Genomic DNA, 21658 nt, shown 5'->3' on the forward strand with positions numbered 1-21658 from the left:
GCGAGTAAGAGGAAAGAAGCGAGTTAAAGGAATTGACGTGGCAGTTGTTCGGGATTGGCCTGCCTTTTGTTGGAATGCGTTCCTAGCACAGTAACTTATGTTGCCATTCTTCCAAAATATCCTGTTCAGCTCGAAGTATTTACTTGCTGCGTGCAAAGTAACTGGGGTTTTCCTGAACTTCTTGATAACAATGCAAAAATAAGAATCAGATTAAATGCATCTGTTTTACAAGGATATTTCGTTTGTTTAATTCTGACAATAGCCAAATACATTATTCTATTAATTTATACCTTCGAAGTCTTCCTATTGACGACATAAAGCAAGTAACTCTACCGTCAGTCGTCCGTAACTCTACCGTCAGTCGGCCGTAACTCAACGGTCAGTCTGTAACTCTACCGTCAGTCATCCGTAACTTAACCTCCAGTCGTCTGGGATTCTCCCGTCAGCTATTTGCACTCCTTCAACGGATCTTGCCTTGTTACTAAGTTAAGTTGTCTATTCGTTTATAATTCATTAAAATTATTTTGTGATGCGTGCATCATTACCCACCGATTCGACTGATGCCGTTCAGCCTCACCGATACCCTTACAACATTTGATGTCAATGCAGTTAGAATTTTGTAATATAAGAACAACAAAAAACCTTTTACTAGAACAGAGATGAATTGGTTCAGGGCACTGGGTTGAACATGAGTCATAATCAATTGGAGCATTGATTATGTCCCATGGCAAGACTTGCTGATGGCGATGCTTTTGTATATGGCAGGCTATCTCACTCGTCTCCTCCCGCTGAGCAAACCAACTTCGTTATCGCGTAGGATGAACGTAGAAAATTGTTATTGGAGGATGTGAACAGGAATTAAAAAATATATATATCATATATCAGTGCACATTTTATGACAGTTTGAACTCATGAGTTTTTCGATCCAATCAGTCGCTGAAATCGTTGAATATTCTTTTTATGAATAGATTTTGATGTTTTTTTATTAATTTTTGAATTAAATTTCAGAATCAACAATCATTGTTTGTTTACTATTTTTTATAAATCCAAGCAATAAAAAAGATAATATAAATATGAATGCTTCCACTAATGTAATGAGCAGCAAAGCCAGACATGAAACTTTCATTATAGGATATCTGGCATGTAAATTGCAAAACGAACGAGAATTTCTCCTTATCCACCGGCTTTAGTTAGTTTCTTTTCTAATTTCCGTGCTGTGAAGTAAATTCTATTTAATTAATTGATAAATAATTATCATGCAAAGTTTTATAATTTTCAGAGGAAAATCTCAGATTAATACAAACCGTGTGAAAAGTGCTTGATCAGAGTATATCCAAAGAGTCAACATCCAATAGGATGCTTCAATATTAGATGATGTCGATTATATTGAGGACTGAGATGGCTCCTAGTATCAAATTGGAAGAAAGCTAGAGGTTTCTTATGCAACACTAGGAAAGATATTCAGGATCCCTTAATTTACTTTAGAGTTACCGCGATCTAAATGAGGAAAAGCAGAGAAAAGTAACGTTCTAAAATGAGCCTTCAAGTTCTAAGGGATATTTTACCCTCCATAAATTTTGAAACTTTCAATTTCATAATTGATCTTGGATGAGCGTGTATATTATTAATAGTTCTTGTATTTATCCTTTTAGACATCTCAACAACATAAGTACGAGTCAATCCTAAATTTCTCAAATTAGCCATTCTTTGCTCATTCTTTTGTTCATCGAGCCCGATGATGAACAGGGAGACAGTGGTAAAAAAATAATGCAAGAGAAAATGTTGAGGACTTGATGTCGATGAAAATATTTACTTCACCATGCGATTATGTGTGTTGTGGAGTGGAGTTTTCAGCCAATTCCATACTGGCGTTAATCTCCAACATAACTCGATTAACCTCTTCTTGTATCGATGTTGATTGCTGGTATAACCGTATTAAGACCCTCCCGTATTAGAATTAATTAAACCTCTTCTTGTACCGGTGTTGATTGCTGGTATAACCGTATTGACACCCTCCCGTATTAGTATTAATTTAACCTCTCCTTGTCCGGTGTTGATTGCTGGTATAACCGTATTGACACCCTCCCGTATTGGTATTAATTTAACCTCTTCTTGTCCGGTGTTGATTGCTGGTATAACCGTATTGACACCCTCCCGTATTAGTATTAATTTAACCTCTCCTTGTCCGGTGTTGATTGCTGGTATAACCGTATTGACACCCTCCCGTATTGGTATTAATTTAACCTCTTCTTGTCCGGTGTTGATTGCTGGTATAACGGTATTAACACCCTCCCGTATTAGTATTAATTTAACCTCTTCTTGTCCGGTGTTGATTGCTGGTATAACCGTATTAACACCCTCCCGTATTGATATTAATTTAACCTCTTCTTGTACCGATGTTGATTGCTGGTATAACCGTATTAACACCCTCCCGTATTAGCATTAATTTAACCTCTCCTGGTCCGGTGTTGATTGCTCGTATAACCGTATTGACACCTTCCCGTATTAGTATTAATCGAGGGCATAATCCTGTAATCCTGTAAAGCCAGTTTCATGACTCACAGAACGTCATGGCATGAACTTTAATCAACACTGAGAAATAAACACTTTACCTGGAATATATATTGAATATAAGAAGGTTGAAAGGAAACACTGTTTCAATTTAAAATTATATACTGAGAAAATTTCACTTTATCACGTTAAAAAGTCACTGGTACAGACCACGATATTTCAATTTAATTCTAGATGAAACTCACATCAGACTGGAATCCTAATATCATTCACCAAATAATTGATAATATCTCATAACATTGAGATGTCTGTAATCAATACTATATTTCACTAAGTTAACGGAAAGCGTTGATTCGTTGAGAAATCTGTTGGAACGGTACGATTGCAATAGCGCAGCCGTATTGATCATTAACGACGACTGAAGTAATAACGACCGCATATTTCCTGGTAGCCGTACTGCGGCAATAGTCACATATTAATGCGGGCGTTTCTTCCAGTAGTTCTGTCTTCATAAGTGCTTCCCGGCTGGCATGGCCGTCGAGTTACGAGTGGTCGCACTTCGTAATGGAATTGTCGTGTTGGCATTACATGATGTTGCTTCGAACCGAAGACCGTACTGCTGCTGCTCTTTCCTATATGACCGTTGTCTACGGCTTGTTGAATTGCTTATCGTGCTTTGTTTTGAAAATTTCTCAACCGGGATTCTTGAAGCTTACAATGAAGAAGAAGAGCGGGCTTGTCTTGATAAGACAGAGCATCGGCTCTCTATATAATTATATCTAATCAAAAAGTGTACTAATACGGTCACACGAGTTTCCACTGTATACTTGGTGTTGCGTCTCATTATTCTAAATATTTACTTAAGGTCTTAGTTTGTTGTGCACAACTCTTTCTGAATTATTCTTTTGTTTATGGTGCATGAATTTTCCACCTCCTTGCAGCGTACGAACGCTTTGGCAGGCCCGTCAAACTTAGTGTCTGTCACCCCGTATCGAATTATCTGCTGTATACTAAACCTTTGCTCGACCTGCACCGTAAATTCTTATTAAACTTCGGGAACGGTCTACTTTCATTGGCGGGATATGTTTGAATATTTAACTCTACTTTACCTGTTCTACCTGTTAACCCTTAACCTTAACCTCAAGCATGTTGTGGCGGCATTTAAAATTTGGAACATTGGCGATCTTTTACCGTTGTAACTCTCGCGGTTTTAAATCTCATCTAATGTGGCCGCGTACAAATTAGCGTGTGGAAACCTGCCTATTTCCGTTAAACAGCATTTCTAAAAGTACCTTGTACGTGCACTTATATTGATTTAATAAGGTAAGCTTTACTCTGGAATCAATGCAATTTTGAAACTGTTAAATATTGAAATTATTGTTCTAGAGCCACAGTGGTTTTAACTTTACGCATATCTTTACTCAGTATATAACTTCCTCGAAACTTCAAGTCTCGGCCACCGTTAAGCTGACATGGACGCTATTTTTACTAATTTCGGATTACCTCAATGGAAAGATCCGCTACCTGTACAGCTGAAGACATCTAATTGAATCTGTTTGAACAACTTTCATTTTCGTCACTGTCTTCAATCCTTTTTAAGTCATTGTGAAATAATTTCTAGACGAGGATAACACTCTGCGTAGTGAGAAATTCCCTCTAGTTGTCCTATAGTTGAGTAACGACGGGGACGAGCGCTATGTCGATGTTGGTCGTATAATAATATCGCAAAACTTGCAACCTGACTTGTAATTATGTTGATTCTCTTATTTATGCAGTATAGTGGCAGTTGGATCAATGATTCGAGGTTTCCTGAAAACATGACAACTCGAAACTGACGACACTCGTCCCTGACCAACACGCAACTTTGCTAAGCTGCAGAACGTACTTCCGTGACGGAGACCTAAAATAAACATCTGCAGATACAAATGTACAGCGACACGCAAAAGTATTGGATACATTGCAGTTTTCATTATATCTCAAGTTAAAGTGCGAAATTTTACCTAATATTTGGTCAGTATATTGCTAATGGTACTAGAAACGTTATATGGAAAGGATATTAAAAAGTATGCAGTGTTTAGATTCTATTCAACAAAATACAAAATTACCCCACGCAAAAGTATTGGGTACATGTTTAAAAATGAACAAAAGTAACTTTTTTTAACGTACTCAAAATTTGCTTTTCACTTTAGACATTCCTCAAATCTCATATCGTTATCTAATTGGCCAACCAGAGCAGTTTACCATTGTTTACAAGATTTTGTGTTCCGTTGAAGATATTATTCAGCTTCATCTTTAAAATTTAACTTGAAATGGCTAAAACTCGAGAGTTGGCGACAGATTGGCGTCAAAAAATCATTGATTGTCACAAGAAAGGGAAGTTGTACCGAATATCCAAGGTGCCTGATCTGTAATTAAGTACAGTTGGAAATATCATCAGGGAACAATCAATCTGATGATATCATCCGAGCATGCTGTTGCTAACCTTCCAGAACGTGGTCGTCCAAGGAAACTAATAGACGGTAATGCAAGGTGAATTAGTAGAAAGGCATAGAAGAACCCGTTTGTTACTCATGGTGAAATTAAAAGCGACCTGGAGGAAGGTGGGATTGATGTAGAAAAGGACACAATCAGCAGGTCTCTGAATCGTACTGGTCGTATATCAAGATCCCCGCGGAAGGTTCCTCTGTTGAAGTACCGACAATTGAAAGATCGTCCGATTTATGTTAAAACATACGGGAAGAAACCATAAGAATTGGGAAATTGGACAAAATCCTGGTCGGACGAAATGAAAATTGAATTTTTCAGAAGGAATTCGATCGAATCTTGACATACGACCAGTACAATTTAGAGCTCTGCTGATTGTGTCTTTTTTCTACATCAATCCCACCTTCCTTCAGGTAGCTTTTAATTTTAACACGAGTAACAAACGGATTCTTCTATACCTTTCTGCTAAACCACCTTGAATTACCGTCTACTAGTTTCCTTGGACGACCACGTCTTGGAAGGTTTGCAACTGCATGCTCGGATGATATCATCAGCATGACTGCTTCCTGATATTTCTAACTGTAGTTAATGATAGATCCGGCTCCTTGGATATTACTCGATACCCCTTCCCTTTCTTGTGAAAGTCGATGTATTTCTGACGCAAATCTGTCGCCAACTCTCGAGTTTTAGCCATTTTAAGTTAAATTTTAAAGATGAAGCTGAATAATATCTTCAACGGAACACAAAATCTTGTAAACAATGGCAAACTGCTCTGATTGGCCAATTAGATAACGATACGAGATTAGTGGATCGTCTAAAGTGAAAGTAATTTTGAGTACCTTCAAAAAGTTATTTTTGTTCACTTTTGAACATGTACCCAATACTTTTGCGTGGCCAATTTTTCTATTTTGTTGAATAAAATCTAAACACTGATTACTTTTCAATATCCTTTTTATATTATGTTTCTAGTACCATCAGCAATATACTGACCAAATATTAGGTAACATTTCGCACTTAATTGTGCTACCATGTAGCAGTAACACAAGAATTGATTGGTTTACGTACTGTTGCGGGAGATCTATCAACATATATAGGCTATCCGTCCATTAGGTTCGCGATAGTGAAAATGAATCCTGATCCGAAAACCTGATCCTGAATGAATCCTGAAAAATGAAAACCTGATCCGATCAGAGTTCAGACTTGCAAGATTTTTTTTGCGTAGCTAAATATAATGTCCATTAGGTAGCCCACTCACAATGAGTAAGAGTAAAGAGTAATGGTTGGCCGCTCTGGTGTCTCCTTAGTATTCTCTTCTAGTCCATGAAGGTTCTCAATATGCCCGTCGAGACTAGCGTGTCGACGACTGACGAAGTCAACCTCAGCGCATCCGCTTGTTTTCACCGTCGAGCTCGACGAAGTTTGGGCTGCGTGCGTCCAACTAAAAAATTCAGCGCCAGTTATACCGTTGCATTTGACCAATGGGAAACACTAAACTCCTTTACTTCATATTCCGATGATGACCAGAAACGTAGGTAGACTTGACATACAGAGCCCACTTCCACCTGAAATAAAGAACAAATGCACGGGAGAATAAATAGAAGGTTTACCCCTTATCACAGGAACAATAGAGCAACTCAATTGGGGAATATATCAGAATTGATCCAAGGAACACGAGGAAATGTGTATAAATCGAAATAATTAACATCCCAGCCATTGGTATTGAGCTAGTTCATGCTTAGTATTTTCGCATCACTTTATAGCGGCATAAACTATATTTTGGACGTCAAAATTCCAACTATTGGATACTAAGCTTCCCCGCCACTCAGAAAATAAATCGTGAGAGGTGCAACGGTTGCAACCAATTATTAGACATGAAAAACAGGTAATTGAGACAATAAAATTATTCACATACAACTAGATTCAAGATACGAAGTCGTGCCACTACAACCGACACCGCTGATCGAATAAAATAACCGGGTGTCAACGCAGCCCACTCTACACGTTGCCAGCGTGAATCTGGTAACCACATGAAGGACAAATAGCGCAGCTGCAGTACATATGCTGACGTAGTCAGCCGACAGTGTGGCACACGGCTAACGACACTTAGAATTAAATATTAACACCTGGATTTTCTATCCAAAGAGATTTANTTCCCCGCCACTCAGAAAATAAATCGTGAGAGGTGCAACGGTTGCAACCAATTATTAGACATGAAAAACAGGTAATTGAGACCATAAAATTATTCACATAGAAATAGATTCAAGATACGAAGTCGTGCCACTACAACCGCAACCGCTGATCGAATAAAATAACCGGGTGTCAACGCAGCCCTCTCTACACGTTGCCAGCGTGAAACTGGTAACAACATGAAGAACAAATAGCGCAGCTACAGTACATATGCTGACGTAGTCAGCCGACAGTGTGGCACACGGCTAACGACACTTAGAATTAAATATTAACACCTGGATTTTCTATCCAAAGAGATTTATAAACATTTTTAGCAGACTGCCAGTTAGCGGAAGCTAATTGGTCCGCTGATGGTTTTAAAAGTTAGCTGAAAAGCTAATCAGAAAAAGTTAGCTTCGCTAATTAGCGGTTAGCGGATTAGCGGAACTGTGCTCACCACCGCACAAAGCCGATTGTAATGTTACATGTACAACTGTACTAGCTCTGATCTTTTTAATAGGTTTCAGAATTTTTTTTCATTGATTTAAATAATTCATAGGAAGATGGATTCTAAATAGTGAAAGATGCGATAGATATTGGAATTATTGATTTAGATATCCAGAGAAAAACATTTAGCCATTCTGAAATATTCTTATGAATGACATAAATTGTTACTTTTGTAATAATCCATTTAATAAACATAACTATGTCAACCCGGTTTGTTTTTATTTATCAAGAGTCAAGAGGAAAGCAACAGTAAACATTACTTGATTTACTTCTATCATATTAGCCAATAATTTTCATTAAGTTTTCATATATGTATATAGTTGATGATTTAAGTGAAAGAATGTGGGATAACTACGTCTGTGATTATAGATCGTGCATGAACAAGTGAACCATATCGAAGAAATGGCCTACTTTCGATGTACCAGATGTCAGAAAAAATTCTCTAAGAGCCGATAAAATTTCATCGACTAGCAAGTATCTCATCAGACCCGTTTAAATAATTTGGGTCTGCAAACGTAGATAACGGCAACTCTGAGTTCCTTGTAAATATCCAGACTAATAAAATTCGTTTTTAAGAGGTAGTTACAAGGCGGACGAACGGGCCCTGCATTAAATCGTACAAACTAACATTAAGTACACCACAGGAAACGATAAAATCAAACTTCTGATCAACTACATAAACAATAATATCAAAACCTCGTCTTAATTCCTTATTAAAACCTCGTCGAAAACTTATAATAAAGTTATAAACAAAAAGCAGTCTCTGGCTTTTAATCGAACCTGATTAAATGAACAACTTATGCCCAACTATACCAAAATATATTTACAAGAGAAGATCTATCATTGAAGGAAGTTGTGCTACTATATATGCCTATGCCCGAACGCGATGTGTACTGAATCTTGTTAAATTTATCAGTACGTCCTTTCTAAGCAAATGGTCCATCTTATACACAGACCGACATCCGGATCGTTCTTGCATTTACATGCAGCCAAAAAAGTAGGTTTAAGAATTCTCGTTTCTTATTTAAAATTTTTTTATTGAATTGGTATCCGAATTCATTTAAATATCTCAGGGAGATGAATAATTTTTTTTACAAAAATTCGTTTGGAAAAGTGAAACGTTTTCATATCATCTTATAAAAATTCCATACCAGTTCAATGCCTTCCATTATTTATCGTGAGAAACACTTTTGCTGGGACGAGATTACTTGCACTCAATATACAGTCTTCGCTAACTTACGACCATACCGGTTACGTTGACCACAAGCAAATTTACGTCCATCAATTTCAAACAAATGATTTTATGAATGAAAGAAACTCTCTAATCAAAAATGAGCTACGTTACTAATTACTGTACAAAATTACCTTTAACCTCAATGAGTATGAAGGTTTTTTTCACTCATTAATGTGTTACGGTAATCTTAAGTCGCGTAATGGGTTAGGTCATCATAAGTACCGTAATTGGTTACGGTCGCCATTGATGAAGTAATTGGTTAGGGTAACTCTGAGCAATACGTTTTGCGCTGAACTCGTCTGGAAGAAAATATTTCGAGTTGTTCTCCCAAATTAATTTAGAACAGGTAAGCGTACTTTGATCTTACAACTCGTTGAAATGAAGTTTCCAATATTGCTCTCTTTTAAAAAGTGCGGATAACTAGAAAATATTATGAGTACAAAAAAGAAAACCGACACGGGATTTCGCAGATCGCAACAAATATTCAAATTTCAATGCAATGTACATTGACAGAATGGACTGTAAATTTAATTTTTTCCAACTTGAATCACTTAGCCTGCGTTGAACGAAACAGAATAAGAATTTCTTTAAAATTTGACATAATTGGCTTCGAAATTCCGCAATATTCAAATTATTTACGTTTTTCCCTGTTATTCAACCGTATCATACCACTAATGAAGAAAATCAGTTTTAATAAATGTATCATCCGGAGATGAACTCAAAATTATGAGTGGGTTTGCTAGACTATACTATACTATGACATGTGCCACACGTGTGTCTGAATGAACAAGTAAGTGCAGAGTCACACTATATCTCGAGCCGCACTCGATCACTCTCGACCGCTCCATGTAATTAATTTAAATTTGATGCTCTTTGCGAAGCAGGTTTATGCCTCATGCGCACTAAAATGATATTTAAATGGATCTTATTACATAAAGTGTACGTCCGCTTGGTAACGCTGTTATTAGTTTTTATTGTTCATCAGCGAGGAATGAGGAAAAAATTATGCGAGCATAGGTGATAAGAAGTTTTGTAATGAAATTTATTATGTACCTAAGAAAAATAAACACTTAATAATTGCAGCAGGTTGACATTTACTACAAATATGATAAATGTTAGTTACCACACAAGCTCTGATCATACCTATTCGCATCATTAGCATGAAAATGTACGAGCAAGATGTTCTGGGTAGCTTCAACAGTCAGAGTGGATTTGTTAGAAAAAGGAGGTGAAGTTAGAGTGTGGGAGATGAACCAATGTCTTGAAAAGTCAATCGCCGTCGACTATTGTAATTAAACTTCTGTTGTGTTCATCTCATTCGTATGAATAAGGCGGTGCTCAGTAAGGTCTGCGTGACGGCAGGACAGAGCACACCTGGGCAGGTACTCAGAAGCTAATTAGCGCTGATACGCGGCTGGCGATATCGTCTCTAAAGCGGACATTTCTGCTCTATCGCTGCTCTGTCGCGTCTCTACGTCGGCTCTGCAGCCGGCGACGGCCTGCTCTATTCCCTGCCCTAAATTTTAACTGGGATGTACATAAGAAAAATAAACACTTAATAATTGCAGCAGGTTGACATTTACTACAAATATGATAAATGTTAGTTACCACACAAGCACTGATCATACCTATTCGCATCAGGAGCATGAAAATGTACGAACAAGATGTTCTGGGTAGCTTCAACAGTCAGTGGATTTGGGAGAAAAAGGAGGTGAAGGGAGAGGGTGGGAGATGAGCCAATCAATGTCTTGAGAAGTCAATCGCCGTCGAATATTGTAATTTAACTTCCGTTGTGTTCATCTCATTCGTATGAATGAAAAGGGGACATTTTCACCGAATGAACATCTAAACGTTTTACTCTATACTCGTCATAACATTTGTTATACGCCTAACTATCAACTGGGATCGACTAGACTATGCGCTCGTTAATTACGTATTGATTCTTGACTAAACGTTGCGGACAGCTGGTCTAGTCGTGCTACAGTAGAACTAAGGCAACGCTCCGCCGCTCACATAGCAGGAGCAGCTTGCCTATCAGCCTTAGTCCAGCACTGCAATCAGCATCAGGCTGCCATTGAGGGGAAATGTATGCTGCTGTGGGCAAGAAAACTTCGTTCAAACACTAAGCATTTATTCATATAAATGAAAAAGTTACAAATTTTAGAATAAAAACCCATGAATGTTAGAAGGTAATCCAACAGTATTATAGGAATGCTTTTCTTATAGTGTAAAATCTATTAAAACTCACGTGACTACGATAGATCAACACTCTAGAAAACGTACAGTGAAGCGTAAATATGGAACTATACGCTTCATATGCGATTTAAAAAGTAAACTTCTTAAAAAATAAATTAACTCGTTTCAGTTTATCGGGCGCCTGACATCAAGTTTTCCTTCCTATTGAAGGTTTCACCTAACATCGCCTTTCGTGTCTTGCACGTAGCGAATTTTTATCCATACAATTAGCCGGCATATTAATTATATCAATGGACTCCATTTTTTTAATGGACAACTTGAAATGAGCATAAATTATAACCGTATAATTAGCCGGCATATTTATTACAACAAGTGGTTCAGTGAGACACTAATTTTAAATAACGCATATAAATTACAACCTTATAATTAGCCGGCATATCAATTACAAAGAGATTCAGTGAGACACTAATTTCAAATAAAGCATAAAAATTACAACCGTATAGTTAGCCGGGATATTTATTACGTCAAAAAATTCGGTGAGACACGAATTTCAGATAAAGCATACAAATTACAACCGAAAGAGAGGCATATTAAAGAAATTGAATCCTTATTCCCAGTTTTTAGATGATCCACACTTTCTGCCACTATGCCATCAAGGTTTTCACTAGAACTCTACTTGATGGGTCTCTAATTGCGTAATATACACGTTGTTGCCAGTCATCCGAGTTATTTACTTAACTTGTAGTTGTAGATTAATATTCATTAAATCTTTACATGTAATCGGAAGTTGAAACATGAGATAGGTCGCATGAGAGGATGCAATATTTTTTCACCTTAATGAAATCGGCTGATGCACAAACTATATATCAATTATTGGTGAGTATTTTAGCAAACGGTGATGAAAATGCTGTCAGTTACGGCATTGTAGTTGGGGTAGCCTCTCTGCGGCATGGGATATGCTGCATATAAGACAACCAAGATTCCCAATAGGGGTTAGCTCGCTCCGTCTGCAACGAACATAGGACTGCAAAACGCGTCACCTTGCCCACACACCGTAGCATCTCACTATTCTTCCATAATGAGATTAAGAACATGATCTTTATTCGTCGAATTAGCTTAAGAAATCCACTAAGCTTGTAACTTCGCAATGTTCTACTTCTTGTGCAGAGAACTGTTTAAGGCTTGTGCTTTAGCATAACCCTTAATCCGACCATTTACTAGCAGGACTGACGTATGTTTGCATTACATAACTCGCTTAGCATTTCTTTTGACTGAGTAAACTATGAATGACACCAGATCCAGATGTCATTAAGTACTTGTATGAAATATGCACGAAGAATGAAGGTAATCCAGCAGCCAAGAACACCATATGAGTCACCTCCGTATTACTTACGTTTTTCATATAATAATGATCACTGATGCTTCATTGGCTGTCTCGAAATCAATAACCAATCTAACTTAATCTATAAGGTCTCCGTTAAATTAAAACGGAACGCGATTTTTAATAAATGGAAGAAAATTTCTGATACGCATCCATCGAATTTGGACGCCTGAATTTATGATCACAATAATAGCCCAAAATTAGTCATGAAGTACTCCAGATTTAATGCTCACATGAAATAACGACAAAAAAAACAATTTATGATAAACAAAATAGAACAGTGAAGGAATTTAAATTCGACAACGAAAAATCAAGGCAACTGCCACTATGCGACATTTTTAGACTCGAACACCGATCAATCTAACTTCATTTCTGTTCAATAAACGTTTAAATAATAATTTCACCTATAAATAAAAATATGTAATTTCCATCAAATAAGATGAATGACTATCTAAACGTTGCATGCCTCATTCATCATAACGTCTAATTAACAACAGGGAGTGAGCAGCTGATCGAATAGGGTGCATCACAAGACGAATAGAGTAAGCAACTCAAGTTACTCAATGCAGTGAATGCAGTAATGCACAAGCTCCACTCAGATGCATGCTGCTCTCATGCTTGCTGCTCATAGAATTTTCCTGTTAAGCCAGGACGTAGGTTAGCACTGATAAACTCGCATCACATTTATTTTGACAGGAAACTATTAATAAAACCTGTACATATATTATTCAGTACCTGTATAAAATATGCATGTAGTACGAAGGATCGAAAATTTCTTCTATCTTAAAACAGTTAAGTGGGAGTTTTTAAAAGTACGTTGAGCTGATATTTCTTCTTTTAGTTGTTCTTTAGTGTAAAAATTAGCTAAACGATTCGGGATGAGGAGACTTTGTTACCCTAACATAAGATGGGAAATTCATACATTGGCGAGGTTATGCATAGTGTATTCATTTGATTGCGTTTTGTGCATACGAGCTTAGCCAACGTATTCTTACGCCAAGTGCTGATCCCGCTGCAGCTGATGCTCCGCCCACATGAATACTGCTAGATAGAAAGCGACTATTTCTTTGCAGTGCCTCGCGGTAATTCTTTATATTTTTGAAAATCTACTAACACCATATACAGTGCGGGGAAATAAATATTCGTACACTTGAAAAATCATATTTTAATGTATGTAAGTACACAAACTTAATAGGAAAAGTGATTTAAATTATGTATAGAGACGCATGGTATTCAAAAATACTATCAAAAGAAATTAAATCTCAATGCAACAAAAAACAATGCAACATGTTCACTTTTCGGGTGAAAAAAGTATTCGTACAAAACAATAAATCCGCATTAATTTAATTTAATACTTGGTTGAATACCCTTTNCCCGCTGCAGCTGATGCTCCGCCCACATGAATACTGCGAGATAGAAAGCGACTATTTCTTTGCGTGCCTCGCGGTAATTCTTTATATTATTGAAAATCTACTAACACCATATAGGTCTTGAAAAAACTGACTATTTGCTAACGAAGACATCACACTGCTATCTGCTATCTTAGCTTGCCATTCATGCCTTCCAATGATCCAGACTTGAATCTCATTCTATAGTTGGCTGATCATGCTATGTTATGCAGCGCTGTTGACGTGCTGACAATTTGTCTGTATTTCAACCGAAATTTGATCATATATGCCATACCTCCTCCTAAACAATTCGTTCGTTTATAACGGAGATCAATGTTTCCAAAATTGTTTCTTGGTAATTTTGACATTATATGGTCTTCTGAGAAATTCATCATTATATAACGATAACCGTCTAGGTGATAGGTAGGCGGTTCCTGCTATGAATTATGATAGACACGGTGTGTTGCATAAACGTCGTAGATTTAAATCTTTCTAAAAGCATAATTTTACACGTTACCTATTGAACCATTTCATTCATAAGCGCTCTATTAAAACAGCAACTTTAATGCTTCGCAAATGAGTGACCTCAAGTGAAATTTTTGTTAATTGGAGTGCTATTGCTGGGGCTCAGAGTTACGCTGTAATTTGAAGAACCCATAGCAATTAACAAAGCCGTTTTATACCAAAAAAAAGCTCCGTTAATTAGGACTAGCTCCCCAGCTGCAACAAAAGGGGGCTTTGCTCCATATCGATAGCAGACCTCCTCATAGGTCCGTTAATGCAGTTATGAAAGAGAAAGGAGGATCTTCCAAAGCTAATTTAACGCAAAACGATTAGAAGACCTTAGACTAGATTTTAATTGATTCTGGAGGCTTTCATGTCTTCAAATTCTTATTTAAACGATACGTTTTATTAATATCGTTGAATAATAACCATCTATTAACATATGGAAGCAGTTTGGCAGTAGCGACATCGGGCAACTGTAATTACCAATGCAGTAGCGACTTCTGGCAACTGCTACTAACAATAATTCCACTTTTCACGCCACCCGCTGTTAACGCTCTCCTAAATCTTTCAAACAGGTCGTATATAAAAACTACTGTATGAATTGGGACGCTAGAGGTATCTAATTTTTCTGTGTAATAGCGGGAATCATTGCCATATGGCAAAAAAATAAGATGTATGCTATTCAGAAGAAATATGATTTAATTTCTGGAGGTCCGGTAATTACATGAAACACTAACATGAAAGATATGTATCTGTCTCTTATACACATCTAGATGTGTAAAAATTACAACCGTATACTTAGCCGCTATATTCATTACGTCAAAATATTCGGTGAGACAGGAATTTCAAATAAAGCATACAAATTACAACCGAAAGAGGCATATTAAAGAAATTGAATTGAATCCTTATTCCCAGTTTCTAGATGATCCACACTTTCTGCCACATGCCATCAAGGTTTTCACTACAACTCAACTTGATGGGTCTTTGATTGCGTAATATACACGTTGTTGCCAGTCATCCGAGTTATTTACTTAACTTGTAGTTGTAGATTAATATTCATTAAATTTTTACATGAAATCGGAAGTTAAAACATGAGATTGGTCGCATGAGAGGATGCAATTTTTTCCACCTTAATGAAATCGGCTGATGCATAAACTATATATCAATTATTGGTGAGTATTTTAGCAAATGGTGATGAAAATGCTGCCAGTTACGGCATTGCAGTTGGGTTAGCCTCTCTTCGGCATGGGATATGCTGCATATAAGACAGCCAAGATTCCCAATAGGGGTTAGGTCGCTCCGTCTGCAACGAACATAGGAGTGCCAAACGCGTCACCTTGCCCACACACTGTAGCATCTCACTATTCTTCCATGATGAGATTAAGAACATGATCTTTATTCGTCGAATTAGCTTAAGGCTTCCACTAAGCTTGTAACTTCGCAATGTTCCACTTCTTGTGCAGGGAACTGTTTAAGGCATGTGCTTTAGCATAACCCTTAATCCGACTACTTACTAGCAGGACTGACGTATGTTTGCATTACATAACTCGCTTAGCATTTCTTTTGACTGAGTAAACTATGAATGACACCAGATCCAGATGTCATTTAGTACTTGTATGAAATGTGCACGAAGAATGAAGGTAATCCAGCAGTCAAGAACACCATATGAGTCATCTCCGTATTACCTGTCTCTTATACACATCTAGATGTGTATAAGAGACAGAAACTGAACAGTTCTTTGGTTGAAAAAACCATTCGTCAAGCAAAAAATTTTACCGGGGTCTGAAAATACTGCTTGCAACTGCTGAAAAATGAAGAATAGAAGCATTTCTAAATTCTAAGGCTACGGCCAGACTAAAAGCGTTCACGCGTACGCTGGCTGACGCTTCAAGCAGAGCGGCGCCGCGCCGCGCGTATGGTGTCCAAACTAGACGCTGGACCGCGCAGCTTATTGCGAGTCATTGTGTAGAAATGAGTGTCTGCGAGAGACATACAGCCGTTCTCCTTGATGAAAGTTTTATAGGGAAATTAAAGATAAATTTAAAAATCCCATATATGTATACTTTGTCTTTTTTGGAATCCGTTCAGATGAGGTTATATATGATGCATACCTTATATGATGCATGAGGTTATATATGAGTCATGATGAAACGCCACTTGCGTTGCTAGGTGATGCAGCTTAGCTTAGCCCATTGCTTCCTAACTTAATGAGACCATGCCCCCGCCAAAACAGAGATGAAAGCAAGAAATGATATAACTACAGACTATCAAGAGCTCGGCGTTGTGTAGAATGCACCTTTGGCATTGTGACTTCAAATTTCAGAATGTCAACGAAATCCATCGAGACAAGCATGGATAATGCTGCAAAAATAACTAAAGCAATTACAGTTTTGCGCAACATGATTCTTGTTAGGGAGAAATTTGATAAAGACACGGCATATCAATGGAATTGAATGCATCGAATGATCAACTTGAAACTATAATTGCTCCTGTTCATAGAAACAGCTTTTGAATTGCAACAGATGTTCGGGAAAAATTCACAAATTATTTCGTATCAGATGCAGGAAAAGTTGCTTAGCAGTATCATATGCACTGAATAAACAATAAGAATATCCTAGTGCTTTGAGTGCTAAGTTCGTTCACTTCTATTCTCTTTGTTTAATAAAAGAATGTATTATTAATGTTCTTAGCTGAAATTTTGAGTGCATCAGCTATCATAGACCACCCAGTTAAAATTTAGGGCAGGGAATAGAGCAGGCCGTCGCCGGCTGCAGAGCCGGCGTAGAGACGCGACAGAGCAGCGATAGAGCAGAAATGTCCGCTTTAGAGACGATATCGCCAGCCGCGTATCAGCGCTAATTAGCTTCTGAGTCCCTGCCCAGGTGTGCTCTGCCCTGCCGTCACGCAGCCCTTAGTGAGCACCGCCTACTCAAACCTGCCCAACGCCTGCTCTGGGGCGGCTCTGGCAGTGTACGCGGCAGTTACGCGTCACCGTTTGTCAACAACGATTTAAAAAAAATTGTTCCTTCTCTCTCTGAGCTCACCTAGACTTCTCTCTTGCAATGACAGGTTGTATTGACATTGGTTACTGACATTCTCATCGTATTGACATTAGCAACGTAATTTAGATTCGAACATATTCAATTATCGAGGAAATATATACATCAAAGTACTCACCGCTATGAACTATCTGAAAACGTCGACTGAAGCTCCGGGATTCGAACGCAGGTTCTCCGCGTCGTAGTTCAAGCCTGTACCAGTTGACCGCGCGGACACCTTACCAACCTAGGCTCTAATATGAGCTAGTTAATTAGGTATTGATTCTTGACTAAACGTTGAAGACAGCTGTGGTCTAGTGTTGCTACAGTAGAGCGAAGGCAACGCACCGCCGCTCAACTAGCCGGAGTAGGCAGCAGGTAGCAACCTAAGCCGCTAGCAGCACTGCAATCAGCCGCAGGCTTTCATTGAGAGGTCATGTATGCTGCTGTGGGCAAGAAAACTTCCTTCAAACACTATGCATTTATTAGCACAAATAAAGTCACACATTTTAGAATAACACTACAACATGAATGAAGGTAATCCAAAAGTATTATAGGAATGCTTTTCTTCTCATATAAAAACTATTAAAACTCACGTGACTATGATAGATCAACACTCTAGAAAACGTACAGTGAAGCGTAAATATGGAATTATACGAATTATATGCTCCATATGCGATTTAAAAAATAAACCATAATAAGAAAATTAATTAAATTGTCTAAGTTTATGGGGCGCCTGGCATTAAGTTTACCTACCTATTGAAGGTTTCACCTAACGTCGCCTTTCGTGTCTTGCACGTAGCGAATTTTTATCCACAAGATTAGCCGGCATATTCATTATATCAATTCACCAGAACTCTACTCGATGGGTCTCCGATTGCGCAATGTACACGTTGTTGCCAGTCATCCGAGTATTTACTTAACTGGTAGATTTGTATTCATTAAATCTTTACATGTAATTGTAAGTTGAAAAATAACACGAGATTGGTCGCATGAGACGATGTAATTTTTTCCACGTTGATGAAATCGGCCGACGCAAATACTATATCTCATTTATTGGTGAGTAATTTAGCAAACGATGATTAAAATGCTGTCAGATGCGGTATTTCAGTTGCGGTAGCCTCTCGTCGGCACAGGATAAGCGGCAGATAAGACAGCCAAGATTCCCAATAAGGGTAAGGTCGCTCCGTCTGCATCAGACTTGAGACTGCCAAACGCGCCACCTTGCCTACACACCGCAGCATCTCACTATACTTCCATGAGATTAAGAACATGATCATTATACGTCGAATTAGCTAAAGAAATCCTCTAAGCTCGTAGCTTCGCAATGTTCTACTTCTTGTTCAGAGAACTCTGTTTAAAGCTTCTGCTTTAGCATAATCCTTAATCCAACCTTTTAATAGCAGGACTGACGTATGTTTGCATTACATAACTCGCTTAGCATTTCTTTTGACTGAGTAAACTATGAATGACACCAGATCCAGATGTCATTTAGTACTTGTATGAAATATGCATGAAGAATGAAGGTAATACAGCAGCCAAGAACACCATATGAGTTACCTCCGTATCACTTACGTTTTTCATATTATAATGATCACTAATGCTTCATTGGCTATTTCAAATCAATAAGCAATTTAACTTAATCTTTAAGGTCTCCGTTAAATTAAAACGGAACGTGAATTTTAATAAATGGAAGAAAATTTCTGATACCCATCCATCGAATTTGGACACCTGAATTTGTGATCACAATAATTGCCCAAAATTAATCATGAAGTACTCCAGGTTTAATGCTCACGTGAAATAACGACAATAAAACTATTTATGATAAACAAAATAGAACAGTGAGGGAATTTAAATTCGACAACGAAAAATCAAGGCAACTGCCACTATGCGACATTTTTAGACTCGAACACCGATCAATCTAACTTCAGTTTTGTTCAATAAACGTTTAAATAATAATTTCACCTATAAATAAAAAGATAAGTAGATTTAAATCTTTCTAAAAGCATAATTTTACACGTTACCTATTGAACCATTTCATTCATAAGCGCTCTATTAAAACAGCAACTTTAATGCTTTGCAAATGAGTGACCTCAAGTGACATTTTTGTTAATTGGAGTGCTCTTGCTGGGGCTCAGAGTTACGCTGTAATTTGAAGAACCCACAGCAATTAACAAAGCCGTTTTATACCAAGAAAAAGCTCAGTTAATTACGACTAGCTCCCCAGCTGCAACAAAAGGGAGCTTTGCTCCATATCGATAGCAGACCTCCTCATTGGTCCGATAATGCAGTTTATGAAAGAGAAAGGAGGATCTTCCAAAGCTAATTTAAGGCAAAACGATTAGAAGACCTTAGACTAGATTTTAATTGATTCTGGAGGCTTTCGTGTCTTCAGATTCTTATTTAACCGATACGTTTAATGAATATCGTCGAATAATAACCATCTATTAACATATGGAAGCAGTTTGGCAGTAGCGACATCGGGCAACTGCAATTACCAATGCAGTAGCGACTTCTGGCAACTGCTACTAACAATAATTCCACTTTTCACGCCACTCGCTGTTAACGCTCTCCTAAATCTTTCAAATAGGTCGTATATAAAAACTACTGTATGAATTGGGACGCTAGAGGTATCTAATTTTTCTATGTAATAGCGGGAATCATTCCCATACGGCAAAAAAATAAGATGTATGCTATTCAGAAGAAATATGATTTAATTTAGGGATGTCCGGTAATTACATGAATGCTAACACTACAATGAAAGATATGTATAGCTGACATTCTCACTCTTGTAAACGCGCCACAGCTGCCAAACTATGCTTCCAATCAATGCCAAAATTTAGCGGTATACTCTTGAATCATCACACTTTCAATTTTTACTGCCCACATTTGTCCATCTATCCTCTAACAGGAACAATAACCGTTTAAAGTTGAGCATGGGAATTACCGGACGCGGATTTGTACGGTAATGTGGGCCTGGTCCGGTTATGTGTCCCAAAATGCCCGGTAATTGTTGGAACTATGAATATATATATATATATATATATATTGGTGTAGTTCGGCAAAAGCTTCTCTTTTATGCAAGTTTGATTGAAGACCAGAGCATGCTTTTTATTTACAATCTTCTTGTTCGTCTTTTCAATGAGTCGAACCAAATTTCTAGCTGGAGCCGGGAGATCGAAAAGCAGGTTTCCGAATGACATTTTAATATATATAAATTTCAATATAATATGGCAGAATATGCTTTTTTTGCACTCGTACAAATAATGATTAGAGAACTTTTTAACTTAAATTATGCGTTATTGTTCTTTAAAGATATTAAAATAAGTATCAGAGGCTACGAACACATGACGCCATCATCTTCTAGTAGTTATGCAGCTCTTCCATTCTTCCACCGTTCAATACACTTCCTGCGTTCGTGCTCTCTGTGGTAAATTTACGGTGAGGAAGTCGTCGGTGGATCGTCAGATAGGAAAAGGTGAGTGGTGGCATCTCTGTTGATGGAAAACGGATCATCACAAGCGCGTCTTTGAGGAAGTATTACGTAACTCAGGACAGGAAATGTGTAAAATCCTTAAAATAGTAAATTATCAGTCAAGGTTATTCAATTCAATTAAATTCCTGCGTGAATTCAAATGGACTGATGTATGAATGTATGTGTTTCATTCATCTTCAATATAAGTTCTACATACCAGTGTATTTGACCACCAAATCAATCAGTATAATCCTAACACAAAACCCAATGTGCTTCTCCGCGATATCTACTCCTGGTTAATTAATAATTCTCCAAAGGGGCTGATCGGCAATGTTACTGCCCAACAAAAGGAGTTGTAATTGTTATAATGTTATGAATATTGCCGTGCTGGACGCAAGCAACGTGAAAGTTACCTGTCGTAGCGTGAAGTTGCTCCGCTAGTGTTAATGCAAGTCCTAAAACTTAATAATATAACGATGTTCAGATCACCTACAAAGGTGTTGATGTAACCTCACGATGTAACATCGCAATCTAACAATAACGTCATTCAGAATTCGAAAGCAAAAAATAATAATAATAACTAACTAAATAATAAAATATGTAAACAAATAAATAAGAGCCAAGTATATCCAGCATATCGTCACTGAAAACTTTTTGGAGATCAGCTGAAGAAATGATGGAGCTGCACTCCGAAACGTTTTCAATGACGATTTGGTCAAATTTAATGGGTGTTTTATTTGTTTTTAAATTCCTGGTGAACTTGAGATTTAG

The sequence above is a fragment of the Hyalella azteca genome, unplaced genomic scaffold (assembly GCF_000764305.2).
Source record: "Hyalella azteca isolate HAZT.00-mixed unplaced genomic scaffold, Hazt_2.0.2 contig11059, whole genome shotgun sequence".
Classification (NCBI taxonomy): Eukaryota; Metazoa; Arthropoda; class Malacostraca; order Amphipoda; family Hyalellidae; genus Hyalella; species Hyalella azteca.